This window comes from Rhinopithecus roxellana, chromosome 4, assembly GCF_007565055.1.
Source record: "Rhinopithecus roxellana isolate Shanxi Qingling chromosome 4, ASM756505v1, whole genome shotgun sequence".
NCBI lineage: Eukaryota > Metazoa > Chordata > Mammalia > Primates > Cercopithecidae > Rhinopithecus > Rhinopithecus roxellana.
Genome location: NC_044552.1, coordinates 34,896,517 through 34,904,170, shown reverse-complemented (window position 1 = coordinate 34,904,170; position 7,654 = coordinate 34,896,517). Strand labels below are relative to the sequence as shown.

The window sequence follows — 7,654 nt, the reverse complement described above, 5'->3', positions numbered from 1 at the left end:
AAAACAGTTGTGTTGATTTTCACCCTGGCAATGTAAACTGTTAGCTGATCTCCACAGGTGTAGGACAGAAAGTCATCCCTCTGCTCACCTGGGATGAATGCATGTCTGATTGCTTCTCTGCCCTGTTGTTTATGTAAAAATGCAGATTCACTGAGCCAGAGTAAATTGTGTATTCAGTGAAAAACTGATAGAGGACTCAAAAGAATGCAACCTTTTGTCTGTTATCTATCTACGACTTGGAAGCCACCTTTCCCACTACCCCGTCCACACCCACCCTGGACCAAATGTACATTGGTCCAGACCGAGCCAATGTACATCTTACATATATTGATTGATGTTTCATGTCTCCCTAACATGTATAAAAACAAGCTGTGCCCCAACCACCTTGGGCACCTGTCATCAGGGCTCCTGAGGCTCTTGTGGGCCTGTCCTTAACATTGGCAAAGTAGACTTTCTGAATTGACTGAGGCCTGCTTCCTGCTCTTCTCCTCCCCAGACGTTGGTCCCAGAGCGCTTTAAATCTCCACTGCTAATCCGCACCTGACTCTGTGCCCAGGAACCCAACCTGCAGCACCACAGTTTTACAGTTTTTCTTTTCTTTGTTGTTTATTAACTGTCCATAGCCTGTGAAAATTGATTTTCTATAGTTCATATAAGGACAATTTTTAAAAAATGTGTTTGATTAGTGTCGTCTTTCATGAAAGGCTCTGGAGTGATTATGACAGCTCCGAGCTGGGGAAGGAGATGATTTGGGGGCTGAGATACCCTTTCCCCTCCTCCTCCCATCCCCATCTTCCCCTCCCAAGGCTTTACTCTCTCCCACCTTTGCAATAGACACCGCCTGCACCTCCATTCCTGGAAGTAAATCTCCATCTCTTTTCTCCTCTTCCCCTCCTGTCCCCATGGAACTCTCCAGCTCCCAGGCAGGCCTGGGCATGAAGTCTCGAAACCCTGGGAGCCGGGGGTCTTCAGGTTCTGGTCAGACCTCCAAAAGGCCCCCTAACACTGTCACTCACCTTCAGCCTGTGCGTTAGCTGGGTGAGGAAGAGAAACTTCAGGCTGGAGAGGAAGTGGTAGAACAGAGGGGAGAGAGGAGAAAGAGCTTTTTGTTTCATCATAGTTTCTTCCTGGACTTTCCCAGCTTTCCCCACCCACAGCCCCAGTGGGAGGGAGGTGGCCTGACAAGCGGGAAGAGGCTGGGGCCAGAGGAGCCCAGCAGGAGCTACAGAGGACAGGCTGAGGCTTTTCCAGGCCCAGATGTAGACACTGCAGCTGGAGGGGGTCATATAGGCCAAGGCGTCCCGCTTCCTCACAGGCCTCCTGCTTCCTCAAGGGAGGCTTTACCTTCCTCAGCAATTCATCCCCAGGGCCAGATCCTGCCAGCGCTGGTTCCCGGTCCCCAGGGTTTCCCCGTTCCCTCACTTTCCTCCCACCATCCCAGCTCAAGAAGAGGACCCATGACCTTGGAGGCCACACACCCGCTGTTGAGAGTCCTGCTGGTACTCCTGGCCTCAGGTGAGGGGAAGGGGAGCAGGGCCAAGGGAGGGGGACAGCAACCTTTGTCTTACAGGGTTGTTGTGAATATTCAAGGAGAATACGGACTTGAAGGGCCCAGTCCAGTGCGTAGAATATGACCAGGGCTGTTTCTTTCACCTCTGTCCCCCTTCCAGCCCTTGACCGTGTACCTGTAAGAGCAGGAGAGCTATCCCAGAGTACTGTGTGTCTAGGGAAAGGGCACACTCTGTAGTTACCACAACCTGTGGCCTGCTTTGTTTTCTCCCTCTGCCTGATGGTTTCCAGGCCCCAGCCACAGGCACTGACAGTGTCTTCCTGCCTCTGTCCTCCCATCCCTTCTCTCCATCCACCATCGCTGCAGACGATGAACGCTGGACTCTTGCAAACCATACTTTCTTGCATCAAGAGATTAAACCAGAAACCAAGGGGTGCTGATCACCCCAGCTGAGAGATGTCCCTGAACTGCTTGTCCTTCCCCTTTGACATTTGACACCCCAGACATCTTCCCTAAAAGCCTGCTCTAGTATAAAACAGTCTCCTTTTGTGTTCTTTCTTTGACTTAAAATGGGACCTATTAAAATGTATTTTTTATCTGGGAGAGTCATTTGTCAATGACATCAGTATACTCTGAGAGCTCACTGCGTCTCCTAGAGAGGGTTGAGCTTAAGGACCTGAGACAGAGCTGTTAAGGGAAGGGTACCAGGAGAGCTCGGTGGAGACCCTGCCATAGGAGACCAGATAGAAAGTCAAGGGATAACAGTTGCAAAAGGGAACGAGACAAGGACTTGAGATAGAACCAACATTCCAGTTTTACAGAGAAAGAAGCCGACCCTGAGGGAATAACTTGCCCTAGACAACATGGCTTGTGGAGCAGAGCCCCCGACCACATGGCTGCCTACTGCCTACTGAGCCGAAGGGGACCTCAGGACAGGCTGGAAGCTGGGGAGGGCCTGTGGAGACAACAGGCATGGCGGGAGGGATGATTTTCAGGGCAGGAGGTTGGTCTGGGCTCTGACTTTCCTCACCAGGTGGGTCCTTATTCCAAAGCCCCCCATTCAAGTCCATCATCCTGGGTGTGGCAGTGGCCATTGTGCTGCTGCTGCTGCTCGTCCTCCTCAGCAACCAGTACCTCCAGATAGCCTGAGGAAGAGCTAGGAAAGGTGAGTCCTGGTTGCTGGCTCTGAGCAGACAGCCAAGTGCTTAGCCATTTCTAAGGCAGCCTGAAAGCCATGAGGACAAAGATTCTTACGCTCATTTTACTAACCAGGAAACTGGGGCCTGAGAGGTAAAGTGGCCAAGATCCCCTAGGAGCCCCAAATGGCTTTCCTCCCTTCTGCCAGAGCAACAGCCTGGGCAGCCCTGAGGGTGGTGGACCCGTCATCTTCTAAGGCTCCAGGTCAGCTCACTCAAAGTCAATTCAACTCAGTGCCAATTTGTCTACAACTAGGTGTGCTAATATCCATTTTGGATCATGTCTTATTGCCATCTTTTAGGTGAAGACTTTTAAAACAAAAAAAACTGCAGCATCTTGTGTAAGATTTATCAGATTAGTCGCCTTTAATGAATGTTACCTCCTTTCTTGCTGTTTTATGTTGATTGGTTTGTTTGGCATATAGGTACTGTGAGCTTAATAACCCTATATACTGACGATGTTTCTGCTGACAAGATTGAAACATGGGAGTGGGCCAGAATTATACTGGACTTCATTGGTTTTAATTATTCAAGCTATGAAAATCCAAAGAAATCAGTGGGTTGTAAAATTATATATATATTTTTTTAATCAGTGTAAACTCAATTTAATGGATCACAATAGGATTTTTATAAAAACATAATAGAAGAGCATAATGTCATAATGCTTTACCCATTTTTTTTTAAACTTTCGTTTCAGGAGTGTGTGTGAATATGTGGGTGTGAGAGTGTATGAGTGTGTTTGCGTATGTTGTAGTAGGTAAATTGTGAATCGCACTGGAGTTCCTGGTTCAAAAAATTGGAAAGACAGTACTACATAGAATTTCATCAGCAAATAGATGATACTCAGGTCTAATTTTAAATTTGGAATTTTCAGTGATCTGGAACTGATAATTAAGTTTATGGATTTTATGCACATTAACCACAGACAGCCAGTTTGTTTTGCTCCTTCGTATCCCTGGACACCACTCTTGCTGGGCGCTGGGGACCTCCCCAGGCAGAACATGGCCACTGATCCAGCCCTGGCCTTTTTCCCGTCAGTGTCCTTTCTGCCCAGCCAGGACCCCAATATCTCCCTCTTGTTTCCATAGGAGTTGGGTTGGGAGAGATTCCCTGCTTAACCTTGACTGTCTTCTTTGCAGGCAAGGGTGAATCCTACCATGTTTATGATGACATCCAAAAGGAGAAAACCACTGTGAGTAAGAATGACCCTTCCCTGGGGCAGCAGTACCACAGCTTTCCTGTGCAACTTTATTCCTGTCTTTTTTAATTTCCTGGCTTATACTTACTCTTAGTACCTATTTACTCTAAACCTTGACTCGCACTGGTGACTACTCATTCCCCTGCTGCCTCGTGCTTGACTTATCTACGTGTTTCCTTTGTCTATGTTTCCCCATTCAAATTTCCTAGAGAAAAAGAGAAGTTGGCTAACCCAGCTTTGCCATTCACCCCTGTGGGAGGCAGCTTTTCATGTCTCACATGTCATGAACCAGCTTGTGGATTGGCTGCCATTGGTCCAGTCAGCTGTGGGGAAGGGTGTCACATGGCAGACAACATGGCTCCCCTAGGATGCTCTCCTAGCAGGTGCTAGAGACTGGGCAGTTTCCCTTGGGTAAGTGTGTCTTGTCTAAAGATCTGAGACTCTTGGAATCACAGAATTGCAGAATTCAAACAATCTAAAGTCATCTTGATCAACCCTCTGTATTTAACTTCAGAATCAGCTCTACAAATAACATCCCTACCAAGTGCTCATTTAGCTCAGTGCTACTCAAACTTGAGTGTGCATAAAAACCACTTGAAGAGCTTGTTAAAACAGTTTCCTGGGCCTCACCTAAGACACTTTGCCTTAATATATCTGGCATGGAGCCTGATGATGCACTTTTAACAAGCTCTGAGGTGATCTGGTGCTACTGGCCTGGGAACTGAAGGAAGAATTCACTGGACAGTGAGCACTTATCAAGTACTCACATGATATAGAGCTGCTTTACCAGTGATGGATGACCTCCATGTGGCAAAGACAGCTACCAACCAGCAGGGGCCACCTCCTCTTAAAGGGATGTGAGGAAGGAGGAGCAAAGCAAAGTCAAGTACTTATCAGCTAGAGGGCAGAAGGTTTGAGTCTGAGGCCTGTGATAAGATCATGGAGGAAATTTCTGGACACTTGCCCCCCTGTTCCCCAGGGCCTACTAGGACAGAGTCCAGGTAGATAGGGTCTGGGACCCAGTGCCTCTGAGTAACCCAATTCTCGCCTCCCTTTTGCCATCACTTCCTTTCTGACCAAGGGCTATGAAATCCTGACAGATTGTGCAAGTATTTTATTGGTGCCTATGTCCTTGAGAGACCCCTCCTTTAACTGTCCTCTCAGGACCTCTAAGCCAGGCTGAGGAGTTCTGCCCCTGCCCTAACCCCCAGGCCAGATCCCTCTTCTCTTCCCTGTCCTCCTGATTCAAAATCTCCTCCTACTCATGAGATTCTTATGACCTTGCCAGAAGGAATGCCAGGATGTGGGTAGTGCCTACTGCTCAGGAGTCTCCCTGGCCCTAGCCCTTGCCCTGTCTTTGCCAAGCAGGGTGTGGCGAGGGACCTTCCTTCCCTATGGCCATCCACACAGCTCCATTAAAACTGATTTGGGCTCCCCTGCCTTGCACAGGATCATTATCCAGTCTGCTAGCTGCATCTTACTCAAACAGAGTGGGCTGGGGGCTGCCTCCTGCTTGGCCCACGTATGTTCCAAAAAGGGGACAGGGGTCCCCTTTTTATTGTGTATCCCCAAGAAGTGACTTTGAACTCTGGGAACTTCAGGCCAAGTGACCGGAAGTGGTGTCCTGCTACATCATGGGGAAGATTGCTTGGAGTTGCAGATTCATGACTTCCCAATGGTGACCTTAAAGGTCCCTGATTCTAGCTTCCAATGGGACGCCAAAACCCTCTCTACAAACCTCAGTAAGGAGTCATGAAGTCTCTGCCTCCATCTGTCAAAGGGCAGGGAGCTCACCATCTCCTCCTTAGGCAGCTGGCTTGTGAATGCTTTTGTCAAATAGGACTTGGCTTGTCCTCAGTCACAGTGAGACATCAGCCTTGTCCACAGGATGAGACTGAGATCAGGCTACATTGCGGCCAGAAAGAGTTGGGGATGGAGAGGAGAAGGGTGGGAGGTGTGAGGTCTGAAGAGCCAGGCTGTGAGGATGAGGTGTTCCTCTGGGAGGAAGGTAGGTAAGCTCCTATTACTTCTGACTGTGACAGCTCTGCTGCCATCATCCACCTTCTAGGGTCCCAGTATCAAGGATGTGGTTCTGTCCTCAGCCTGTGGCTCCATGGGGATACAAACCATGCAGGCCTGTAGGGCCAGACACTCAGGCTAAGGGAGATGGGGAACAAGAGGGAATGGGGTGTTCTGGGTGTCACCCTGACTCCTGAGGTTCCAGTCCTGCCCTGCCTGCCCTAGTCTCCTCCTGCAAGATGGATCTGACTGCTGAAGGCTAGGCAATTGCTTCACCATGCCTTTCTACCTGACCTAGCTCTGTTTTGAGAAGGTCACTGGCATTGAACTGTGGCCTCATTTGACCTCTGGTCCTTCATAGTTATAGGCTCTTGACAGTGCCTTCGTGCTTGGTGTATATTTTAGACTACATGCCCACTGGGAGAGCCCATCTCCACCAAATGATCGCTGACTTGGGTTTCCTGTCTGCATGGGTCTGGCTGCAGCACCAGGAGCCACCCTCACGAACTGTCAAAACCCAAAGAATTTACCCAGACCTAGAACTCCAGCGTTATTTACTTTTTATTTTTTGAAACAGAGTCATTCTGTCACCCAGGCTGGAGTGCAGTGGCATGATCTTGGCTCCCTGTAACCTCCGCCTTACCTCCCAGGTTCAAGCCATTCTCCTGCCTCAGCCTCCCAAGTAGCTGGGACTACAAATGTGCGCCACCAATCCTGGCTAATTTTTGTATTTTTAGTAGAGATGGGGTTTCACCACATTGGCCAGGCTGGTCTTGAACTCCTGGCTTCATGTGAAACTCCCGCCTCAGCCTCCCAAAGTGCTGGGATTACAGGGGTGAGCCACCACCCTGGCCAGCTCCAACAGTTTTGACTGATCTGTATAAATTACACAAGCATTTAGGGGTGGCTACTGACTGTCAGGCACTGTGCTCAGGGTTGAGGACACAGAGATTAATTCTAGTAAGACAACATTTATGGAGTGCCAGATTCCTTTTCATGGATTAATGCCTTGAACATCCCTGTAAGATATTTTACATATGTAGCTATTGTGGCACAGAGAGGTTAAGTAATTTCCTGAATTCACATAGTTAGTAAATGATGAATTCTAGACTCTGAAGTTTTAACCACTACGCTTTGGGTCCCTGTTCCCTTAAAGATTTCGTGTGTGTGTGTGTGTGTGTGTGTGTGTGTGTGTGTGTGTGTGTGTGTGTGTTGGGGAGATGCATGGAAAAACAATGACAATATAAAGCAGTTATGGCTACAGCTAGAGGAATGCTGAAGGTGCCAGAGGAGGATGGAGAGGATGGGGGAAGCATGACCTTTCCTGACACAAGCCTCCAGAAGGCAAGAGGGGAGAGCAGGGGTGCAGCTGACTCAGCTGGGGAGTTCAAGGGACACGATTCCCAATTAACCAGTGGCCCCAGACAGGAGGATGTGGGTTCCTCCTCCCCACCCCGCCCCAGGGAAAGAGCTACCCCTGCTACCATCAAAGGCCTGAAGGCACCTTTCCAAAGCTATGACCTCAGGAATGTACACCTTTTCCTTATCTCAGTACCAGGGCATCCATGTCTACCTCAGGCCCCACAGGAGGGATATGTGAGGAGAACCAGGACAGGATGGAGAGGGAGAGCTGGCCCTTGACCTTTGGAGTCCCAGGAGGCTTCAGGCCTATTGTGCATGTCTGAGTGTGTAAGCAGCCTTCTTCTCCCTGCGGGTCGTTCTTCAGGCCAC

General features: G+C 49.2%; 2 protein-coding genes across 2 annotated transcripts in view; one reads left to right on the top strand and one right to left on the bottom strand.

Annotated features, from left to right (window-relative positions):
* TREML4 (triggering receptor expressed on myeloid cells like 4) overlaps positions 1-7,654 on the bottom strand; it is a 111,726-nt gene that overhangs the window by 69,976 nt on the left and 34,096 nt on the right.
* Positions 4,300-7,654, top strand: part of TREM2 (triggering receptor expressed on myeloid cells 2) — a 33,333-nt gene continuing 29,978 nt past the window's right edge. Inside the window, 1 exon segment of the mRNA XM_010389759.2 lies at positions 4,300-4,315. The gene's annotated coding sequence lies outside the window, so the exon portion shown is untranslated.